Raw genomic sequence first — 23,316 nt, 5'->3', positions numbered from 1 at the left:
TTAAAATAGATTTAGTTTGAAATGCTAGTGATCAATGAAAGTGATGGTAAGAGGTATGGTATGTATAATCTTTTTTTTCTGTTATCGTTTTATTTCTTTTTCTGTTGTCTTTTTGTTTTTTTGAATTGATGCAAATGTTCTAAGAAATGATGAAAATGCAACTAAGTGATGATACTGTGACTTACTGATTATATATGTTAATGTTTTTAAAAAAATAGATCATGGTGATGAATATACAACTATCTGATGATAATGTGAGCCACTGATTGTATATCATGTATGGAATGTTTGTTTTATCAATAAAACATCTTTTAAAAAAAAAAAAAGGTAGATTAGAGGTTACCGGAGATAGGGGGCGGGGGGAGTGGATTTGCTTGGTAGGTATAGTGTTTATAAATAAAAGTTAATAAATTAAAAAATTTCAGTTCCTCAGTTGCACTAGCTGCATTACAAGGAGTTGGCTCAGTAGCCACATATGGCTTAATGGCAATCATGTCAGACAACACAGATCCAGAAGAAGATAGTCATGCGAGGTTGACTTAAAAATTCTTCACATTGTAGGACAAAGGAGTAGGGACTGTTGACTCATTCATGTGAGGGTTTGAAATGCGGCATGTGAGGCTGGTATAGTCTGATTTCTACTGGTACTATTTCTCTTTACTTTCTTCCTAAAAATGGAGAAATCAACATTGTTTTATTAGAATATGACTGATTTTTTAAAAATAAGCTGTTTTAAGAGCAGTTTAGTTTTACAGAAAACTTAGCAGAATGTTTAGTTTCCATTTACCCCTTCTCCACTGCCCCCACTGTTTCCTCTGTTTTTAGCATCTTGCTTTAGTGTGGGACATCTGTTACAATTTTTGAACAACTGTTGATGTATTATTATTAACTAAAGTCCACAGTTTGTATTAGGATTCACCCTTTATGTTGTATGATTGTATTGGTTTGGGCAAATGCATAATGTCATATATCCACTATCATAGTATGCAGAATAGTTTTACTGCCCTAAAAATCTGCTGTGATCCACCTGTTCATTCCTGCCTCCCTCCACCTGAACCTCTGTCAGTCACTGACTTTTTTACTCTCTCTGTAGTTTTGCCGTTTCCAGAATGTCATAAGGTTAGAATCACACAGTATATAGCTTTTTCAAAGTGGTTTTTTTTCACTTCATTGTTATTTAAGATTCCTCCATGTCTGTGACACTTATCTGTACAATGGATAGGCTAAGCCTACTTAAAATTAGGCCCAAGAGTCACCCCCAGAGAACCTCTTTTGTTGCTCAGATGTGGCCTCTTTCTCTTTTGGCCAACACGGCAAGTGAACTCAGTGCCCTCCCCCTCTCTACGCGGGACGTGACTCCCAGGGGTGTAAACCACCCTGGCAACGTGGGACAGAAATCCTAGAATGAGCTGGGACTCAGCATCAAGGGATTGAGGAAACCTTCTCAACTGAAAGGGGGAAGAGAGAAATGAGACAAAATAAAGTATCAGTGGCTGAGAGATTTCAAACAGAGTTGAGAGGTTATCCTGGAGGTTATTCTTAACACATAATACCTTATTTGTTATACTTCTTTCCCCCTTTTGTTCAGGGTGGCATTGTTGATCCCACAGTGCCAGGGCCAGTCTCATCCCTGGGGATCATTTCCCAAGCAGCCAGGGAGACTTCAACCCCTGGCTGTCATGTCCCACCTAGCGAGGAGGCAGTGGCTTCACTTACACAGTTAGGGTTAGAGAGAGAGACCACATCTTTGTAGCATACGGAGCATTTTTTGCAGTGGAAGCACTAGTTGTGCCAGATTTATCCTTCCTAGGCCACCACACTGGAGCCTTTACCAAACCCTTGTTGGCCTTCATGTAGTACCTGATGAATTTGGCCTCATGGCAAGTCATGTATAGAAGGCCTCCCCTTTCAGAAAGACGCTTCTAGTGGCAGTGACTTGTTTGCAGTGGCTGCAGGTGAAGCAGTCTTTGTGCCTGACAGTCCCCTGTGCTTCACGTTTTGATCTCCTGTCACAATTGTCTTGAAGCACCTTTTGCACTTGGGGAAAACCTACCGAGTGTTGCATTTGTTGTACAGAAATTGGTCTCGTTGGTCACAGGGTGAAGGCACTTGACACAGTGGAAGCAGGTGTCCTGCCTCTAATGATTCTTAGAGTGCACCTCCTTGGAATCCACACCAATGGGCTTGTGGCATTCCACACAGGTGTTGGCGCAGAACTTGTCAAAGCACCTACTGCAGTGGTGTTGGCCCTTTTACCCATACTTCTGCTGCAAGAGGTACCTGCAGTAGTGGCAGTCCATCCTGTTTGCCATGGTGTCCACCTTGTAGGTCGAGAAACCTCACACTAGATTTGTGGAGAACAGGATGTATTCTGTAAGGACTGGATATGGCCATCGTTGAGACCAATTTCAAATGCACTGCTTAGGGATGCTCCTCTGCTTAACTGTCTTACCCGCTGCGGCTTCCTGCACTGAAGCCAAGGTCCCTGTGGCTGCGGCTGCGGCTGCGAACTGAGCCCCTTTGCTGGGTAGTGCACACACGGGAGGTGGTGGGCTTGAGCATGCTTGCAGGGGCAGGTGCGGCTGGCCCAGGGCGGGGTGCATGCCTAGTCCATCATTTATAAAAGGGTTCACTGTTTGTGCTCTACAGTCCTGTTTGTTTGTTTTATTCTAGTAACATATACAACCTAAAATTTCCCATTTAACCACATTCAAATATATAATTCAGGCTGTTATTTATGTTCACAATGTGCTACCATCACTACCATCTATTACCAAAACATTAAAATCAACCCAAATAGAAACTCTGTACGTACAATTTAAACATTAACTCCCCATTCCTTATCCCTATCCCTTTACTACCTGTTGTACCTAGAAGTCTCACAAGTACCTCAAAGTTGACGTTCTGAAAAACATGCCCTATTGCCCTTCCTTTGCAATTTGCCAACCTCCTCCTGTCTTTACTCTCTCAATTAATGGCATCATCTTTTGTTCAGTTGTCTAAAGTAGAACTCTCAAGGTTGCCTTAGATTCTTCCTCCTCCCTTACCCAGTCACTAGGTCCTTACAGGTCTATTTCCAAAATATCTCTCAAGTAAATTCTCCTTCTCCATTCCTTTGACCATCATTTTAGTTCAAGGGCTCATAACTTCTCATCTGGAATACTTGTAAGAGTCTCCTACCTGTTCTCTCTGCCCCCAGTCTTTCCTTTATAGCAGTCATCATTCAGTCTGTTTAGTCACTAGAATTGCTTTTCAGAAGCACAAGTCTTTACTGGTTGGAGTGTATATTGGTGCTATTATTTTGAGGGCAGTTAGGCAATATCTAGTAAAGTCAAAGTTATCCACAACTTATGACCCAGAAATTCCATTCTTAAATATATTTCCATGTAAAACTTTTTGAAATGACCACAACAATATATAAATAAGAAGATTTATTAAAATACCACTGTTTTTAATACCAAGAAAAATTGGCAACAACCTGCATGTCCATCAACAAGACAGTGGATTACAGTATATTTATAAAATGGAATATTATATGACATCGAAAATAATGGACTAGAGCTACATAAATCAACACAACTGTCTCAGATATAATAGCTTAAAAAATAAGTGGTAGGATACATGTAAGATAATGTGCAAATAAAGTTTAAAAACACAAAAAACAATAATATATGTTGTTTGGAGATACATTCCTATTTAGTGAAAGAATGAAGGTGTGTATCGGAATGATAAAAACCAAATTCTGCACAGTGTTTACCTTTGAAAAGAGAAAGACAAAAATGCAACCAAGGAGGGGTACATGTAGGGTTCAAAAGTAGTTGTAATGCTTTCTTAAGTTGGATAGTGAGTACACAAGCATATAGTATATCATCTTTTTACACCTTTTGTACATCTGGCGTATTTCATTAGGAAAAGGACCAGATTTTAAATCTTCTGTGATTCCCCATCCTTGGTGGATAATGTCCAAACTTCTTTGCATGGCACTTGATCCCTGCCTTTCTTTCTAATCTTTTTGCTATCTATCTCCCGTCTATCCTAAGTTCTGGCCAAATTGAACTTAGCCACAGAGTCTCAAATTTCACCTCTCTGTGCCTCTGCACACACTCTTACAGAATGCCTTCCCACTCTTCTGTTCACCTAGCAAAGTCCTATTTATGCTTCAAAATTTAACTCAGATGTCACCTTTCTTGAAAACTTCCTGAATTCTTTGAGGTAGAATGATTCACACCTGTATTGTCATAGGATTTCTCAAATATCTCTGTTACAGCATTTATCACATTCTGCTTATGGTTGTTTATATGTTTGTCTATCACTAGATGGTGAGCTCCCAAGGACAAGGGCCATGTTCTTTTTACTTCTGTAATCTCTGCCCCTAGCACAGTATAACATGGTTATAATAAATGTTGAGTGAATGAATGATTTCATCTTCTAAGGCATTACATTGCCATCCTTGTCCTCCAGAATTATCAGATAACCTGAGGTCCTAATCTAGGGAAGTGGATATTGAAATGCCTGAAAAGTGCTTGTAGGGCTCCCCCTCTGGTTGTGCTCTCCAAATGCATCTCTAGAGCTCCACAACAGAAGTCTGTATGATGTTTTACTAGACAACAGGGAATAACAGTTAAATGATCTATCCATGGGCTATTCTTCCATTAATCTATAAGCTCCTTGATGTCTGGGATCATATCTTATTCACTTCCCCCATTGCCTACTATAGTATCTGTGCAAAGTAGGTATCCAAATGTTCTTCTAACAAACTGAACTATCATATGTCACGGATTGTGCCAGCAAACCCTTCATAGAACTTCAAAGTTCTGCCTTAGAACTTTCTTCTAGGATAGAGTGTTCCTTAACCACGTGAGGAAGTCAATTTGCAGAGTAAAGAGAGAGGAGAAGATTTAGTTTTCTTTTTAAAATGGTGCTTATAAGGCAAAATTCTATAATTACTTAATGTCTCCTTTAGATAGCATCACATTTTCAGAAAGGGAGATAAACTTACCACTATCTTATTTTAGCCATTTTTTTGTTATTTCTTATTTCTGTTACATTGGAAAGGATGCAGCTAATAACCTCTTCGTGAGCATAAAACAATTATACCCAGCCTCCCATAGAGACAATCTGCCAGAGTCAACCACCTCCTTCTCCACACGGACTTCATTTTCTTACTCCAGAATTTCATAGACTCTCCCCGAAAGACGTTCATCTTGTTGCACTGTCATGATGAATGTTTGAAGCTGGCCCTTACCCACTGCTTTACCAGCTATTACTGGAGATGCTGTCAAAGACTTAGGCCCCAAATTTATCCTCCCATTAAGTCCTCCCCTGGGCAGTTCCGCTTGGTTTGGAGTAGCAGTCATCTAGTGTCCTCTCCTTCTCTCACCTCCCACTGCCTTTGAATGTAGGGATGCTGCAGGCCCTGTTGCAAACAAAGAGCTGTGGTAGAAAATGAGGTTGAAAATAACTTTCTGGGTGGTGCGACAGTGGCTCAGTGGTAGAATTCTCACCTGCCATGCCGGAGACCTGAGTTTGAATCCCAGAACCTGCCAATGCAAAAAAAAAAAAAATCAGTTTCTACCACAGCTCTTTGTTTGCTCTTGCTCTAGGCCTAGAGACAGGCATACTTGTATGAGTGCGTGTGTACATGTGCAGTGAGACCTCCAGTTTCAGTTTCAGTCACAAGCCCAATACATTCTCTGTTATTTCTTCAATTGGCTGGTCATGTCTGTCTCCCAACATTGGCTTTAGATCACCTCTCTGTAATCAGTTAGGGATTCATTGGTTTCTGAACACAGGAGGTTCTCTGTATCCATCTATTCTTTTCTGCTTCTCTGAGTGATAAGACACATATCCTTTGATGAGTATTTAAAATTTGTTACATGATTTTTAAGTTTGTCTCAGCAGCTATATTCAGTCTTCTCCTTGGAGGAGTTTCTGTTGAATAAAAGCTGTCTGTGTCTCTTAGCAGGTTGGCATTTAGTGAGCACAAGGCTTTCATTTTGACTCTCAAAGTTATTTGCAGAAAGAAATAGGGCCAAAGGTGTTCCTAGTGCCATTTGTGAGTTTTTCAGATAGGAAACAAATAGCTATTGCCTCTAGCAAATAGTGGGTTTTGTTCAATAATAGATACTGATTCAGTTGTTGAGAAAATCCATCCCTTTATCTTTGGTGCTAACTCATTAATAAAGTTAATGTTGAGGTTGCCATTAACATTGGAAAAGCAACATTCCTTAATATTTCCTCTCCTGGGAAGAGAGTATATTGCAATGAAGTATTAACTTTTACCTTTTTAGTGAGAGAGAAACTATCAGCTTCACCTAGGCAGAATGGTTCAATTTACTTCTTTTTTATTCTCCATCTACCTCTTGATTTACTAAATTATCCCATTCTCCTTGTCTAACTAACAGGACCTGCTATCTAGCAACCCTTTCTCTTCCCACACCATCTTCTGTACCTCTCAAAAACTCCTTTCTCTAGCTAACCACACCACCCATCCCTAGTATTTATACTCAGGGTTCTTATAGGAGACTGCTGCTGCTGGGGCTTCTCTGAAGGCAACATAAGTTACTTACTGCCAGAGCAGGTGAAAGTAGTTGCTTTTTCAGCGCTATCAAGAACGGCACAACTCTCCATCGCAGTGGGTAAACAAATCAGCCAGGGCTAAGTAATGCTGCATCTTGGTGGTTAGCACTTGTAGGTTCAGAGCTGACAGTGCACTGTAATAAGATTCATCTCTGTTCACTTAACCAATGTGGTCTTTATGGTAAATGTTCACTTGCTTAATTACTTTGGCAGACTCACTTGATTGCCTTTCCTGAGGAGTTCTAAAAGGTTCCCTAGGGTTGAAACATAAACCTTTTCCCGTGTCTTTTTTTTTTTTAATAATAAAACTCTATGCTTTTACTTTATTTTTTCTGCATGGGCAAGCACCGGGAATCAAACCTGGGTCTCCAGCATGGCAGGCGAGAATTCTGCCTGCTGAGCCACGGTGGCCCGCCTCCCCCATGTCTTTTAATTTCAGTCTTTACATGGAACACTTGAAAACCAGTATGTGATCTATATAGTATGCCACCTCTCATCCTATGCATCAACATCAGAACCACTCCTGTCCAGTATGGTATCTATATGGCCCACACTGGACTGCTCAGAAACCTTTGATAGACTTCTTCTTTGACCATATGAAATCCCTATTCTCCCTTCTCCACCACTGAGGTGTATACATGGCTCTTCTAATTTAGTTTCGAATCCATGTAACTCTTTTTCTTGAACAGTATGAGATCCACAGAAAATTTCCCTCCTTCCCCAGTCTAGCATGTAACCTATTAAAATAATTTTCTCTCTATTTTTGCAGTTAACAGGAAAAGAAGCCTAAATTAGTCATTTGCTCATTTTTCTGCCCTCCTGCTTCCCCAGTGCTTAAAAGTAAAATGTCTTGGGCCACAGTGGCTCAGCGGCAAGAATGCTCACCTGCCATGCCAAAGGACCCGGGTTCAATTCCTGGTGCCTGCCCAAAAAAAAACAAAGAATAAAGTTGTCTGTTGTTTGTTATTAAAAAAAAGTAAAATGTCTTATAATAACTTGATTAATAAATTAATGGGAATAAGGTATAATTAAAATGGTACAGGACTTTGGTTCATGTCATTCATGGGGTTGGAAAGTTCACCATTCCTCTCAAGTATAAATTAGGTTTTCTTGTGTCCCGAGGTGGGGCAGGAAGTCTAAACACACATTTTCATATTTCGTTCGTTTATATTATTCACTAGGTGTTTCTGAAAGTATAGAGGGGCCTTCTTTCTGGAGATAGGAACTGCAGGGCCAGGTTGATTCCACAGGCTATCAATGGTTTGTATTCTGTAAAAACTCCTGGCCTACCACTGAAGACCGAGTAAGGGAATCTGAAACAGAGTAATAAGATCTGAGCAGGGGTAGGCTAACCTTGTAGGTGTTTTATCCTTAGGAAAGTTATGAAGCTGTGGTTAATTTATTGAGAGGAAACTTTAATAACAAAACATTTGTAAGGGGATTGTGTTAACTAATGGCTTTTATGGAGTGGAAATTATCTGTTTAACTTTTGTTTTTCCTTCAACTCCTTGGTTCATTTTTTTCCATGTACATTCATTGTGATTATGAAAACAGTGGAAAAAATATCAGTTTAGTGTCTAAAACAGGAAAGACTTTTCATTCCTTCCATATAGCAATGCTAGAAGAGATAATTTAGGCAGTTTAAAACCTATGGCATCCTTACTTGGCTTAAATATTTGGTTTGGGGCCACAGTAACTAGAAATTAGCTCAGTTTTCAAGCAAAGTACCTATAAACAATTGCTTAATTTCTAGCAGGTGATGAGGTGGAAACCTACATTGGGTGAGTCATGCATCAAGATATAAAGCCTAAATTGCCAAAGTGCATAGCATCAGAAAATGAGGCAACTACCTCTCAGACCCTGTGCACATGCATTTCACATACATTAATCCTCTCCTGTTTCCCTGTTTAATGAATTGTGAATCTTCATCTATCCAATGCTGAGCTGATGAAAAGGTAGTCCAGTAAGTGAATAATTTACCTAGTATGGCCGATGTATATCTCACCTAGCATCAAGAGGAATGCTGACTCATATCATTCCTTAGGTTAAGATATGAATGAAGCTGATCTGGATAGAACTAAGGTAAATCAGAATACAGGATACAGGATGATATGGTCTATTTTTTTTCTTTTTTTCTTTTTTTAATTTTTTATTAATTAAAAAAATTTACAAGAAACAAACATTCCCAACACATACACTCAGCAATTCACATTATCATCACATAGTTGCATATTCATCATCATGATCATTTCCCAGAACGTTAGCATCAATTCAGAAAAAGATATAAAAAGACAACAGAAAAATATAACAAACAGAAAAAAAAAATTTTACAGGCCATACCCCTTACTGATCCCTTTCATTGATCACTAGCATTTCAAACTAAATCTATTTTAACATTTGTTCCCCCTATTATTTATTTTTATTTCATATGTTCCTCTCATCTGTTGACAAGGTAGATAAAAGGAGCATCAGACACAAGGCTTTCACAATCACACAGTCACATTGTGAAAGCTATATCATTATACAATCATCAAGAAACATGGCTACTGGAACACAGCTCTACATTTCCAGGCAGTTCCCTCCAGCCTCTCCATTACATCTTGGAATACAAGGTGATATCTACTTAATGTGTAAGAATAACCTCCAGGATAACCTCTGGACTCTGTTTGGAATCTCTCAGCCATTGACACTTTGTCTCATTTCACTCTTCCCCCTTTTGGTTGAGAAGGTTTTCTCAATCCCTTGATGCTGGGTCTCAGCTCTTTCTAGAGTTTTTCTCAATCCGTTGATGCTGAATCTCAGCTCATTCTAGGATTTCTGTCCCACGCTGCCAGGAAGATCCACACCCCTGGTAGTCATGTCCCACGTAGACGGGGGGAGGGTGGTGAGTCTGCTTGCTGTGTTGGCTGGAGAGAGAGGCCACATCTGAGCAACAAAAGAGGTTCTCTTGGGTGACTCTTAGGCTTAATTTTAAGTAGGCTTGACCTATCCCCTGTGGGGTTAAGTTTCATATGAACAAACCCCAAGACTGGGGGCTCAGCCTATAGCTTTGGTTGTCCACACTGCTTGTGAGAATATCAAGAATTCAACTTGGGGAAGTTGAGATTTCCCCTGTTCTCACCATTTCCCAAAGGGGACTTTGCAAATACTTTTTCCACTCACTGATCAAATCACTCTGGGATTCATCCGGGCATCACCTGGACAAACGAACAAAATCTCATGTCCTATACAAAGTTCCATGTACCTAAGGTGTTCAATCAACTATCTACATAAGTTATATTAGGAGATGCACTAGTCAAAGTGTACATTTGTACCAAATAAACATTTTTTGCTTTAGACTCACACATTGGTTGAAATTTTAAAATATTAAGTACCATCTATTTTCAGCCCACTGCAGTAATGACATTCTTTTGTTCTTCCTCACGCAAAAACATTTTTTAACTTTTTTTATTAATTAAAAAAAATTAACAAACAAAACATTTAGATATCATTCCATTCTACATATACAATCAGTAATTCTTAATATCATCACATAGTTGCATATTCATCATTTCTTAGTACATTTGCATCGATTTAGAAAAAGAAATAAAAGGACAATAGAAAAAGAAATAAAATGATAATAGAGAAAAAAAAAGACTATACGTACCATACCCCTTACCCCTTGCTTTCATTTACCACTGTTTCAAACTGAATTTATTTTAACATTTGTTCCCCCCATTATTTATTTTTATTCCGTATGTTCTACTCTTCTGTTGCTATAGTAGCTAAAAGGAGCATCAGACATAAGATTTTCACATTCACAGAGTCTCATTGTGAAAGCTTTATCATTGTTCAGTCAACATCAAGAAACATAGCTACTGGAACACAGCACTACATTTTCAGGCAATTCCCTCCAGCCTCTCCACTACATCTTGAACAACAAGGTGATATCTACTTAATGCGTAAGAATAACCTCCAGGATAACCTCTCAACTCTGTTTGGAATCTCTCAGCCATTGACACTTTGTCTCATTTTACTGTTCCCCCTTTTGGTCGAGAAGTTTCTCTCAATCCCTTGATGTTAATTCTCAGCTCATTCTAGGGTTTTTCTCAGTCCTTTGATGCTGAGTCTCAGCTCATTCCAGGATCTTTGTCCCACGTTGCCAGGAAGGTCCACATCCCTGGGAGTCATGTCCCACGCAGAGAAGGCGAGGGGGGTGAGACTGCTCGTCATGTTGGCTGGAGAGAGAGGCCACATCTGAACAACAAAAGAGGCTCTCTTGGGGGTTACTCTTAGGCCTAAATTTTAAGTAGACTTGACCTATCCTTTACGGGGTTAAGTTTCATATGAACAAACCCCAAGACTGGGGGCTCAGCCTATAGCTTTGGTTGTCCACACAGCTTGTGAGAATATCAAGAATTCAACTTGGGGAAGTTGAATTTCTCCCTACTCTCACCATTCCCCGAAGAGGGCTTGCAAATACTTTTCCAGTCACTGATCAAATCATTCTGGGATTCATCGGGGGATCACTCTGAACAAACCAACAAAATCTCATGTGCTACCTGAGATTCCAAGTACTTATGACATTCAATCAAACTATCTATATGAGCAAAAACATTTTTTAAATTTGTACATTTAGTCACTATCATTGTACACTCTAGGCATTCCTAGATTATACCATCTCAATCTTTATCGTCTATCTTTCTTTGTGATTTCATTTATGCCCCAGCCCTCCTCCCTCTATCATTCTCATATGCAGCTTCATTCAGTGTTTTAACATAGTTGTATTACAGTTAGGTAATATTGTGCTGTCCATTTCTGAGTTTTTATATTCAGTCCTGTTGCACAATCTGTATCCCTTCAGCTCCAATTACCCAATATCTTGCCCTATTTCTATCTCCTGATGGTCTCTGTACCAGTGAAATACTACAAGTTTATTCACTAATGTCAGTTCATATCAGTGAGACCATACAGTATTTGTCCTTTTGTTTGTGGCTAATCACATTCAGCATAATGTTCTTAAGATCCATTCATGTTGTTATATACTTCATAACTTTATTCTGTCTTACAGCTGCATAATATTCCATCTTCTGTAAATGTCACAGTTTGTTTAGCCGACTCTCTGTTGATGGACATTTTGGCTGTTTCCATCTCTTGGTAATTGTTAATAATGCTGCTATAAACATTGGTGTGTAAATGTCCATTTGTGTCCTTGCCCTCATGTCCTTTGAGTAGAGACAGCATATAAATGGATCCTGTTTTTCATCCATTCTGCCAGTCTATGGCTTTTGATTGGAGAGTTTAATCCATTAACATTCAGTATTATTACTGCATGGGTAGTACTTTCTTCTACTATTTCGTCTTCTTGATTTTATATGTCATATCTAGTTTTCCTTCTTTTTACCTTTACTCATAGTCTTCCTTTCTACACTCTTCTCCACACCTCTCTCTTCTGTCTTTGTATGTGTCTCTAGTGTTCCCTTTAGTATTTCTTGCAGAGCTGGTCTCTTGGTCACAAATTCTCTCACTGATTTTTTGTCTGAAAATGTTTTAATTTCTCCCTCATTTTTGAAGGACAATGTTGCTGGATATAGAATTCTTGGTTGGCAGTTTTTCTCTTTTAATAATTTAAATATATTATCCCACTGTCTTCTCGCCTCCATGGTTTCTGCTGAGAGATCTGTGCATAGTCTTATTGGGCTCCCCTTGTATGTGATGGATTGCTTTTCTCCCACTGCTTTCAAGATCCTCTCTTTCTCTTTGACCTCTGACATTCTGATTATTAAATGTCTTGGAGTATGTCTGTTTGGATCTATTCTCTTTGGGGTATGCTGCACTTCTTGGATCTGTAGTTTTAAGTCGTTCATAAGAGTTGGGAAATTTTCAGTGATAATTTCCTCCATTAGTTTTTCTCCTCCTTTTCCCTTCTCTTCTCCTCCTGGGACACCCACAGCACGTATATTCGTGCGCTTTGTATTGTTTTTCAGTTCCCTGAGTCCCTGCTCATATTTTTCCATTTTTTTTCCTATAGTTTCTGTTTCTTGTCGGATTTCAGATGTTCCATCCTCCAGTTTTGAAATCCTGTGTTCTGTCTCTCGAAATCTACCATTGTAGGTTTCCATTGTTTTTTTCATCTCTTCTACTGTCTTTCATTCCCATAAGTTCTGTGATTTGTTTTTTCAGACTTTCAGTTTCTTCTTTTTATTCTTTCCTTGCCTTCTTTATATCCTCCCTCAATTCATTGATTTGGTTTTTGATGAGGTTTTCCATGTCTGTTCATACATTCTGAATGAATTGTTTCAGCTCCTGTATGTCATTTGAATTGTTGGTTTGTTCCTTTGACTGGGCCATATCTTCAATTTTCCTAATGTGATTTGTTATTTTTTGCTGGCATCTAGGCATTTAATTACCTTAATTAGTTTATTCTGGAGATTGCTTTCGCTTCTTTTATCTAGGGTTTTCTTGCTGGATGAATTTGTTATCTATTTGTTCTTTGACATTCCATTCAGCTTTATCTGGACCTTTAGCTTAAGTTTTATTTAACAGAGGAGAATTTTTCAGTTCTTATTTTCTTGTTTCTTGCCCTGCTTGTGTGGTGCCCACACACACACACTTAGGATGGTGTACCTAGATATTATAGACCCCAGCCAGTTTTCCCAGGCCAAACTGGCCTCCTATCAAGAGGAAAGAGTCACCTGCATCGGTTTTCCCTGAGGTTGAGACCCAGCAGGTTGAAAGACTTTCCTGTGAAGTCTCAGGACTCTGTTTTTCTTATCCTGCCCAGTAAGTGGCGCTTGTCTGACTGCAGATCCCACCAACATAAGATGATGCGGTACCTTTAACATTGGCAGACTCTCCCTGCTGGGGGCGTGGTGGAGACAGAGGAGAAGTTGTAGGCTGGTTTTAATGGCTTCAAATTACCAAGCCCTGGTGTCTGAATTCCTTGATGGAGGGATTCCACCTGGGTTGGGTTTCACCCCTCCCCTGGGGAAGGCACAGGTTCCAGATAAGCCCCTCAAAGAGCTCACTTCTGCCTATGCCTGGGGCAGTGGCAGCCTGAAAAGTCCTGCCGCTGTATCCAGAGGCATTCAAGCCTTTGTAGAAAGACAGCCACAAAAACCTCTGTTTCCTTCTTTTTTTCCCCCCCTTTTTCTGTCAGTCCTGCCCCCTTGGTGCCAGGGCAAAAATGAGCAACCTCCGCTTTGATCAGGTTCACCTAAGCTGGGTGCCTATTTTTAGTAGTCAGAATTTGTTAATTAGTTCCACAATTGGTGTTTGATTGTGCCCAGTCCCTGCTGCTGGTAAAGTCCTTTCCTTTCCCTTCTGGGAAGCAGCCTGTGGGGGAGGGGTGCTGGCCACCGCAGTTTTGGGATCTCACGGTTCTGGGGGGTGCTCGCAGCGGGTCCAGCTGGTCCAGCCTGGGATATGATGTGTGTCTGGTCACTGATGTGGCTCCAGGAGCTGTTCTGTACTGTTTCTGGTTATTTCATAGTTGTTCTGGAGGACGAACTAAAATGCGCACGTTGTGAAGCCGCCATCTTGACCCGGAAGTCCTGATATGGTCTATATTTTAAAACTTCAACTTCTGTTTGAGACCAAAGGAACAAATGTTTATTTGGTGCAAAATTTATATTTTTGGTAGCACACTAACTTAAGTTATACGGTCAGTTTATTCAAACACCATAATTACATGGAATCTTGAATAGGACGTGAGAGCTTGTTGGTTTGTACATTTAGTGTGATGCCTCGATATATTCCAGAGTAATTTGAACAGAGAATAAAAAAGTGTTTGCAAAGTCCCCTTGGGGAACTGGGAGAGAGGAAGAAATACTAAACTTCCCCTTCTAGGAATTCCTGATATTCTTGCAAGCAGTGGGGACAACCAATTTAATAGGCTGAGTCTTTGATCATGGGGCTCACACCTATGGAACTTATTCCTTTAAAGCAGAAACTATACCTACTTATAATTATGCCTAAGAATCACCCCCCACCCTAAAGAACCTCTTTTGTTGCTCAGATGTGGCCTCTCTCTGAAAGCCAGCTGTGCAGGTGAACTCACTGCCCTCCCTGCTGTGTGTGACATGACTCCAAGGGGTGTAAACCTCCCGAGCAATGTGGAATAGGACTTCCAGGATAAGCTGGAACCTAGTATCATGGGATTGAGAAAGCATTCCTGACCAAAAGGAGGAAAGGAAAAATGAGACAAAGTTGTTTCAGTGGCTGAGAGATTTCAAGTAGAGTCAAGAGGTTATTCTGGAGGTTATTCTTATGCATTATATAGATATCCCTTTTTAGTTTTTAGTGTATTAGAATAGCTAGAGGGAAATACCTGAAATTGTTGAATTGTGATCCAGTATACTGTATAATACAGTATTGCTGTATAGCTTTTACAGTGTGACCATGTGATTCACAAGGGGAACCTTGTGGCTAATACTCCCTTTATTCAGGGCATGGACATATGAGTAAAAAAAAAAAATGTGGACAAAAATAAATAAATAAATAATAGAGGGGATAAGGGGTAAAAAAAATTGGGGAGATTGCGGTACTAGTAGTCAATGAAAGGGAGGTGTAAGTGGTAAGGGATGTATGGGGTTTTTCTTTTTATTTCTTTTTCTGGAGTGATGCAAATGTTCTAAAAATAACCATGGTGATGAATACACAATTATGAGATGATATTGTGAGCTATTGATTGTATGATTTGGATGGACTGTATGGTGTGTGAAGATATCTCAATGAAAAAAAAATTTTTTTTTAAATATATTCCCTAGGTTAAAATAAGAGGTTGCTAAGGCATTATCAGTCAGTGATAGAAATTGTCCCTTCCTCCTTCAACCAGTAAATTTGTGTGCACAAATGATTTCCCTTTAGTAATTACTTAGGTCGGTTTACGTACTTGGGTCATTGGGTACAGCAAGCAACAAGGTGGACTCGCCAGGGGCCCATCCTCTCTGATGGTTGTCAGAATGCCTTCTACAGTGAGGTTCCAATTTTGTGTCCTTGATCCTGAAAACAAGAGCCACAGCCACAGTCATATAAGGAAGGAGATAATTGACATGATGGGGGTATGAGCCAGTACTTAGAAGGTAAGTTAGAGGGATAAGCCTAACATGTCAATCACTATAGTTTTGACTAAACCATTTCAGAATGAAAAGTTTAGAAGTTATTCTTGTTTGAGGTTTTATTTTGTTTAATGTTAATCAGCAGAGTCTCTGAAGCTTGTAATGCACTGCTGTTAATAGGCATCAAGGGAAATTGCTTTTTTTGTTGTTGATGATGTTGAATTGGATGGGCTGAGGATTCATTGACTCTAGGAAGAGGGAAGCGTATTACTGCATGAAATGGGAGTATGTGAAGCAATTGTAAAGATGAAAAGAAAAGTTAGTTTTAAACTAAATTACTCATCCTCAGATGAACCATTTAAACCACTGCCATATACTACTCAGTCACACCTTCACCCCTTCTCAGAAGCCATTTATTTACCTCTGTGCTTGAAGGTTTCCTAGGTAGAAGCAATTAAGACTATGATAATTTTCTTGTCTTTAATCCTCAGATATCAGAATACACTCTATAGTATAAATCTCTGGATTGCTGTTTTGGGTATAAGAAGGGGAAATTGCTTGGGAAAAAATTATCTTTAGGGGAAGTTAAATAGTTCATGAGAAAACACAGGATAAAACTTTGGAAAGTCAGCCACGTTAAGAAACTGATACTTGCAGAGGTTGGTCTTTTACCTGTAGTCGTATGCCTAATAAGTAGAGGAATCAGGATTATAATTCAGGTCTATTAACTCTAAAGCCTTGCTTTTTCCATCGTATATATCATGTTGTTCAGGCAAGGAATGATATTTTAACTGGGCTTTCAAGGAAAAATAAGACTTACCTTTTTTGCTGATGAAGAAAAACATGGAAATAAAAGTGTAACACCCAAATGTGTATGTTAAGCAAGCATTTAAAATATAGGGGGCTTGAGTTCCAAATTTGTTTTTACCAATTAAACTTTTAATTTTGAAATAATTTCAAACCTACAGGATTATTGCAAAAATAATACAAACCCCAATATTTATACTGAGAGCCATTACTTGTACATTTTGGATAGATTGTATGGTGTGTGAATAAAACTGTTTTAAATAAATAAATTATACAAACCCTATACAGAGAACTCTAACACACACACACATCCACATACACACACCAGATAACCAAACCTACCAATCTTAACATTTTGCCAGTTCTGTCATATCATTCTGTCCTTCCACGCATCAGTCCATCTATCCGTCTATTTGTATGTCTATAGCTATTTTCTAAATGTTTGAGAATAGGTTGTATACCTAGAACATATAACACTCCCATGAGCATTAAATAAGAACAAAGATATTTATTAACCACCTTAAGTACAGATATGAAGTTCAAGAAATTTAACATTAATATAAAACTTGCAGTATATATTCCAATTTTTCTCTGTCCCATTAATGTCCCCTTTTTAAGTACAAACATTAAAGTTTTAACTTTTTCAATGGTTTGTTAAAAAATTAAATTTACAGAAAATGGCAACATTTGTACAGTGAACTTCCATACACCTGTCACCTAGATTCTACCGTTAGTATTTTATCTTGTTGTTTTTTAACCTGTATATCCCTCTTATCTGTCCATCAATCCAGCTTATCTTTTTTTTTTTCCCCACAATCACACAGTCACATTGTGAAAGCTTTATCATTGTACAGTCATCTTCAAGAAACATGGCTACTGGAACATAGCTCTTTGAGGCTGTTTCCTCCAGCCTCTCCATTACATCTTGAATAACAAGGTGATATCTACTTAATGCATAAGAATAACCTCCAGGATAACCTCTTGACTCTCTTCAGAGTTTCTCAGCCATTGATACTTAATTTGTCTCATTTCACTCTTCCCCCTTTTAGTCGAAAAGGTTTTCTCAATCCCTTGATGCTGGGTCTCAGCTCATTCTAGGGTTTTTCTCAATCTCTTGATGCTGAGCTCAACTTATTCTAGGACCTCTGTTCCATGTTGCCAGGAAGGTTCACACCCTTGGGAGTCATGTCCCACGTAGACAGGGGGAGGGTGGTGAGTTTGCTTGTTATGTTGGCTGGAGAGAGGCTATATCTGAGCCACAAAAGAGGTTCTCTTGGGGGTGACTCTTAGGCCTAATTTTAAGTAGGCTTGACCTATCCTTTGTGGGGTTAAGTTTCATATGAACAAACCCCAAGACTGGGGGTTCAGCCTGTAATCCAGCTTATCTTTTGATGCACTTCTAAGTTGCAAACAGTTGTTCGTTAGTTTTTGATATTGTGAAACTATATTACACCTACACAAAATACCAACTTTATAAAAAAAATTTGTTATTGTATTTTTTCTTACAGTAGTACTTAGGTCTGTACGTTGTATTAGTAAGGCTGGAAGGTAGGGAAGTTGTTTAAGTGTTCTAAGTATTTTTTTTCTTCACAATCGTAGTCACATTGTAAAGGCTATATAGTTATCCAATTGTCTTCAAGAATCAAGGCTGCTGGAACATAGTTCAACCGTTTCAGGTACTTCCCCCTAGTCACTCCAATGCACCATAAACTACAAAGGGATATCAACGTAATGCACAAGAATAACCTCCAGGATAACCTCTCAACTCTGCTTGAAATCTCTCAGCCACTGCAACTTTATTTTGTCTCATTTCTTTCCCCCTTTTGGTCAATAAGACTTTCTCAATCCCATGATGCCAGGTCCCAGCTCATCCCAGAAGACCTATCCCATGTTGCCAGGGAGGTTTATACCCCTTGGAGTCATGTTGCACATAGCAGGGAGGGCAGTGAGTTCACCTGTTGAGTTGGCTTAGAGAGAAAGAGGCCACATCTGAGCAACAAAAGAGTTTCTTTGGGGGGGTTGATTCTTAGTCATAATTATGAGTAGACTTAACTTCTCCTTTGTAGGAATAAGTTTCGTAGGGTCGAATCCCAAGATCAGGGGTTCAGCCCATCAAATTGGTTCTCCCCACTGCTTGCCAGTAAATCAGGAATTCCCCAGATGGGGAGGTTTAATATTTCCTGCAAGGGGACTTTGCAAATACTTTTTTATTCTCTGCCCAGATTACTCTGGGATGTATCGGTACATCACACTAGCCTGTGTAAACCAACAAGCTCTCACACCCTATTCAAGATTCCATGTACCCATGGTGTTCAAATAAACTGACTATTCAAGTTAAATTAAATAATGCAGTACTCAAAATGTAAATTTTGTTCCAAATAAACTTCTTTCCCTTTGGTCTCACTCAAAAATTGAAGTTTTAAAATATGGATCATATCATCCTTTACCCTGTATTCTGATTTACCTTAGTCTCTGATTTACCTTAGTCCTATGCAGATCAGCTTCGTTCATATCTCTAGGCAAAGTCTGATCAGTTTTTCAACTTGTAACAGTTGCAAAATGGGGTAATTCTGACTTTCGTAGCTTCAGAGCTCTAACTCTGGTCTCAGGTGTCATTTAAATACCCAAAGTTTCAGGAAACAACAAGGTTATACATAAATAGCTCAGTATCTTAGAATTTAGAAATAACAGTTACAACTCCTGACTATATGTGACTGCTGTAAGAGCTTACAAACAAGGAACCTTTACAATAGGCCCCAGTCTGATAATCCATGCTCTCGACTTCAGTTCTCCCAATTTGTATATTATAGTTAGTCCATATGAATGAGGCAGGAAAATACTGGTCTTTTTGTTTCTGCCATTTCATTCAACATACTGTCTTCAAGGTTCATTCACCTAGTTGCATGCTTCACAACTTCATTCTTTCTTGGGCTACTCAGAATTCCGTTGTATGTATATACCACAGTTCCCCCTTCTATTCCTCAGTCATTGTACCTTTACACCATGTTCTAATTTGCTAGCTGCTGGAATACAACACACCAGAGACAGATTGACTTTCAATAAAAGGGGATTTATTTAGTTAACGTTTAGTTCTTCAGAGGAAAGGCAACTAACTTTCAACTGAGGTTCTTTCTTATGTGGGAAGGCACAGGGCAATCTCTGCTGGCCTTCTCTTCAGGCCTCTGGGTTCCAACAACTTTCCCCAGGGTGATTCTTTTCTGCATCTCCAAAGGCCTAGGCTGAGCTGCAGGTGCCAAGATGAGATATGCTAAGCTGCTTGGGCTGTGCTACACTGAACTCTCTTAAGTACCAGCCAATTAAATCAAACATCATTCTTTGCAGCAGGTACGCCTCCTAGTTCGCTGCCAGCAACAGATGAGGTTCACATGCCATTGGCTCATGTCCACAGCAATAGAACTAGGCACCTTCACCTGGCCAAATTGACACCTGAAGCTAACTACCGCACACCATCACCATCCATTGAATGCGAACACTTCCGCCATAAACAGCAGTGTTCAAATGTACATTCATGTCCCCACTCTCAGTTCCTCCAGGTATATACCTAGCAACGGGGTTGCAGGATCAAATGGCAGCCCCTCCGCTAGCCTCCTGTGGAACCACCACACTGCCCTCCAGAGGGTCTGCGCCTGTCAGCTTCCCCACCAACAGCAAATAAGTACTTCTCTTTCTTCACATTTTCGCTAGCACTTGTTTCTCTCTGTTCATTTTTAGACAGTTTTATTTGCACATCATACAATCCAACCTAAATAAATAACCATACTTTTGCCTCCATAATCTATATGAAGACATTTACTTTCTTCTGCTAAGAATTCATCCTCTTCCCCCATTTTTCACACTTGTTGACATTTAGTTTTGGTATAATGCCTTTGTTACATTCAGTGGAAGCATATTAAACTGTTAGTGTTGACTATAGACCCTAACCCTAATGATAGTGACTAAATGTACAAATTTAAAAATGTTTTTGCATGAGGAAGAACAAAAGAATGTCATTACTGCAGGGTTTTGAAAATAGATGGTAATTAATATTTTAAAATTGTAACTTATGTGTGAGACTAAAGCAAAAAATGTTTATTTGGTACAAAATTTATATTTTGTCTTGTGTTTTTTTCCTATATGCCATCCCATTTTCAACACCTTGCGACGTTGACATTGATTTGTTCTCTCTCATGCAAAAATGTTTTTACATTTGTACATTTAATTACCATCATTGTCCACTCTAGGCATTCCTAAATTATATTGTCTCTGTCTTTATCCTCTGTCTTTCCTTCTAGTGTTATATGTACCCCCAGCCCTTCTCCCTCAGCCATACTCACATTCGTTTGTATCAGTGCATTTGAATTATTGTGCTACCATCAGATAGCATTGTGCTATCCATTTCTGAATTTTTAGTCAATCCTGTTGCACATTCTGTCTTCCTTCAGCACCAAATGCCCAATCTTCCCACTTTCTATCTCTTTATAACCTGGGTCCTTAACTTTAACTCTCAAAGTTCATTCATTAAGAAATCAGAAAGAAAGATGATAAAGACTGAGATGGTATAATCTAGGAATGCCTAGAGTATATAATGATAGGGACTAAATGTACAAATTTAAAAATGTTTTTGCATGAGGAAGAACAAAAGAATGTCATTATTGCAGGGTGTTGAAAATAGATGGTAATTATATTTTAAAATTGTAACATGTGTGAGACTAAAGCAAAAAATGTTTATTTGGTACAAAATTTATATTTTGTCTAGTGCAGTTCCTACTATAACTTATGTGTACAGCTTAATTGAACAGCATAAGTACATGGAACCTTGAGTAGGGCATAGATTTTGTAGGTTTGTCCACAGTGATGCCCCAATAAATCCCACAGTGATTTGAACAGTGAGTGAAAAAGTATTTGCAAAGTCCCCTTGGGGGAACGGTGAGAAAGGGGAAAAATTCAAGTTCCCCAAGTAGAGAATTCTGGATATTCTCACAAGCAGTGGGGACAACCAAAGCAATACGCTGAGTCCCCAATCTTGGGGTTTATTCATATGAAACTTAACCCCACAAAGGATAGTTCAAGCCTACTTAAAATTAGGCCTAAGAGTCACCCCCAAGAGAACATCTTTTGTTCTCAGATGTGGCCTCTCTCTTCAGCCAACACAACAAATGAACTTACCGCCCTCCCCCTGTCTACATGGGATTTGACTCCCAGGGGTGTGGACCTTCCTGGCAACGTGGAACAGAAGTCCTAGAATAAGCTGAGACTCAGCATCAAGAGATTGAGAAAACCTTCTGGACCAAAAAGGGGGAAGAGTGAAATGAGACAAAATAAAGTGTCAATGGCTGAGAGATTTCAGAGTAGAGAGGTTATCCTGGAGGTTATTCTTATGCATTAAATAGATATAACCTTGTTAGTTAAGGCATAACAGAGAGGTTGGAAGGAAATGCCTGAAAATGTAGAGCTGTGTTCCAGTAGCCATGTTTCTTGAAGATGATTGTATAATGATATAGCTTTCACAATGTGACTGTGTGATTGTGAAAACCTTGTATCTGATGCTTCTTTTATCTACCTTATCAACAGACGAGTAAAACATATGGAATAAAAGTAAATAATAGGGGGAACAAATGTTAAAATAAATTTAGTAGATTGAAATGCTAGTGATCCATGAAAGGAAAGAGTAAGGAGTAGTGTATGTATGAATTTTTTTCTATTTGCTTTTTATTTCTTTTTCTGAATTGATGCAACTGTTCCAAGAAATGATCATGATGATGAATATGCAACTAAGTGATGATATTGTGAATTACTGATTATATATGTAGAACAGAATGATGGTATGTTAAGAATGTTTTTTGTTTGTTTTTGGTTTATATTTAAAAAAAAAAAAGAAACCTAAAACAAATAGTAATTAGACTGATGTAATATATACATGCATAATTTTACAGAGAAATAAAATGTGGCCGTTGCATTATTTCAATTTTTGAAAAGAAATTTGAAGAAAACAACAAGGAAGGCAGAAATAGTTTTCTGAATTATGATTTACACTTGAAAAAAGTCTAAATTACTATGTTGGTTAAGTATTCTTTTGTATCTTCAGTAATCTATAGTTTACAATTTATTTATTCTAGAATTTGTTCTAGAATGTTAACTCCTACCTTGATGATTTGAAAGGAACTTAAAGTATCTTGCGTAAAGAGCTAAAAAAATCAATTGTATAGCAAACAGAGGAAAGCAGTATGCTCTAACTTAGACCAGTTACTTAAGCCTCTCTAAATGAACTTTTTGATCTGAAAGCTGACTACATATGCCTTAATTCTAAGAATCAAATGAGGTAAAAAAAAAAAAAGTTTGTTTTTGTTTGTTTGGTGGGGATCATGGAACCTCTGTTGCTGAGAGAACTGGCTGAAGAATAACATATAGTTCACCCCAAGAGAAACTCCCATCAGAGAGGAAGTTGTCACCTTTTACTGCCTTCTGTGAGAAACAGGATATGATAAAATGAGGGGCACCCGCACATTTAATATAACTATGCCAACTGGCCAGTATGAAAAACCAGAAATATTTACAATCCTCCAGTTTGGCTCTACAGAGCTCCTCAGTCAACAAAGGACTCAGTTATAATATTAACAGTCCACCAACAGTATTTTACAAATGTGAGGTATTAACATAAAAATAAAGAGGCGTTACCTAGCAATGGTGAATATAAGAAATCTCTTGCTGTGTTCCTTTACTTCATTTTCTTATTGGCTCAATGTACCCACAGAGGGGAAGTCAGTCACTTCAGTCCCTTTATCTCTCAGATTAAACCTGGTATGGGTTAAAATGTTCACTAAAGCAACATTTGACTTTCAATTTAATCACACTTTCATCAAACTTTAGAAATAGTAAAGCTGTTCTTTCCCAT

The 23,316-nt window shown here is 38.7% G+C and overlaps 1 protein-coding gene and 1 pseudogene across 5 annotated transcripts in view; one reads left to right on the top strand and one right to left on the bottom strand.

Moving 5' to 3' along the window:
- Positions 1–23,316, top strand: part of ARMH3 (armadillo like helical domain containing 3) — a 365,667-nt gene that overhangs the window by 281,951 nt on the left and 60,400 nt on the right. The window lies entirely within an intron of this gene.
- Positions 1,713–2,327, bottom strand: LOC143654564 (four and a half LIM domains protein 1 pseudogene; annotated as a pseudogene).

This window comes from Tamandua tetradactyla, chromosome 13, assembly GCF_023851605.1.
Source record: "Tamandua tetradactyla isolate mTamTet1 chromosome 13, mTamTet1.pri, whole genome shotgun sequence".
Lineage (NCBI taxonomy): Eukaryota > Metazoa > Chordata > Mammalia > Pilosa > Myrmecophagidae > Tamandua > Tamandua tetradactyla.
The sequence above is the reverse complement of the archived record's forward strand: the minus strand, read 5'-3'. Positions and strand labels throughout refer to the sequence as shown.